General features: G+C 39.2%; 1 non-coding gene across 1 annotated transcript; it reads left to right on the top strand.

The window, feature by feature from the left end:
• Nucleotides 1–982: 982 nt before the first annotated feature.
• On the top strand, nt 983–1,093 carry LOC114005843 (small nucleolar RNA SNORA29). The gene has a single exon (XR_003547640.1). It is a non-coding gene; the product is annotated as a small nucleolar RNA SNORA29 (small nucleolar RNA).
• The last annotated feature ends 658 nt before the right edge of the window (nt 1,094–1,751 follow it).

The following is a 1,751-nucleotide window of genomic DNA, read 5'->3' on the forward strand; positions in this document are numbered from 1 at the left end:
GCTGAGTCTGTTCCCCCCTAATGCTCTGTGCAGCTCCATCCCATTTTTCTGTGAGAGTGTATCTGCCCTTGACTGTCTGAAGGGGGAGAAGGCCAAGAGGAAAAGGAACTTTTATTGAAGGCCTGCATGTGCTGGCCAGTCTGCCAAATAACTTTGAGGAATGGTTTCATTTACTCCTCACAAAGCACTCTGAGGGCAGGACAACTGTTTCATAAAGGAGGAGGTAAGGAGCTGGAGAATGTACTGACTAGGCAAGGTCACACTGCCAAGAATGAGAGCAATGTCAGCAATCCTGATAAACATAACTACTCAACAGACCACCAGAGAACACAGATATTGACAGACTGAATTTTGGGGGAAAGAATTATGTAATTTTATTTATCGTTATTCATTATTATCCATTAGGAAAATGGAATAATTCAAAACCATGATACACTAAGAACCTTGTGGAACATAATCACAATGAGAAACTGATGAAGCTTTAAGTATACTTGAAAATGCTAACACATTCTTTATGATGATAGCAGAAAACAAGTACTTGAAAATATAACATCTGGGGGCTGGCAGGTAGCATGGTGGTTGGGGGTGCTGGACTCTCACATGACTAACCATGTTTTGTTTTGTTTTGTTTTGCTATAGGGCACGTGCGCTCACCGGAAAGACAGAGAGAGACAGAGAGACAGAAAGCGAGAAATCACCCCCTGGGGGATGGCCATGCCGCAATCCCTTCTCCTCTACTCTCCTCTCAGGATCTTGGGCACGCACGCACACGCACCCTGTGTGAGTTTAAGCCACCAGGTCCAGGACTCGAACCACAGTCGACTACATGGGAGTCCAACGACATAGCCATTACGCTAACTGCTGGTCCCAATGACTGACCACGTTTTGAGTCCTGGACCTGGCAGCATGCTTTCTCACTTTCCTTCTCTCTTTTTCTCTCTCTCTCAATCTATCCCTCTCTGGTCAAATTAAAATAAATAAATATCCCATTTGACTACCACATTTTCTCCTTATAATAGATCTTAGTGGCTATGCTTACAGGATAGATTAAAATTCCCATTATCGAATTATTACCTGTTGATAACATGTATAGTATTCTCAACTGGACTAGACTGAGAAGTTTTTCATGTTGGGTAAATTCCTTTTATAAGCCAAATGTTATATAGTGATTGAATGTTTTAAAAAAATTAGAATAAATAATAATAGTAATCTGGGGACCAGCAGTTGGCGTACTGGACTCCCATGTAGTTAACCGCGGTTCAAGTCCTGGACCTAGTGGCTTAAACTCACACCCGGCATGTGTGCGTGCATGAACAAGATCCCAAGAAAAGAATGGAGGAGAAGGAATTACAGGCATGCCCTTCTCCCCTGGGGGGGGGGTGATTTCTCAATTTTTGTCTCTCTGTGTCTTTCTATCTTTCTGGCAAGCGCACACAACCTATAGCAAAGACCTCTCCAAAAATAAATAAATAAATAAAGTAAATAATAATCTGAAAAAAAATTATGAAAAGCAGTTTGATGATGTCGATAGTAATGTCTTTGTCTTGACTGATATGAATGGTATGCATGCTGGAAAAAGAAATGTAATACATTGTAAAGATATGTGATTTAATGTAATATAAAAATTATGATAATAAATAAAATTAAATTAAAAAAGAAAGTTAAATGAAATAATTCTTTAAAAAAGAAAATATAACATCTGGAAATTACAAATTTGGCAACAGTTATAAGAAAATTATATTTACAGGTTC

The sequence above is a fragment of the Tupaia chinensis genome, unplaced genomic scaffold, assembly GCF_000334495.1.
Source record: "Tupaia chinensis unplaced genomic scaffold, TupChi_1.0 Scaffold144643_1, whole genome shotgun sequence".
In the NCBI taxonomy this organism is placed as follows: domain Eukaryota; kingdom Metazoa; phylum Chordata; class Mammalia; order Scandentia; family Tupaiidae; genus Tupaia; species Tupaia belangeri.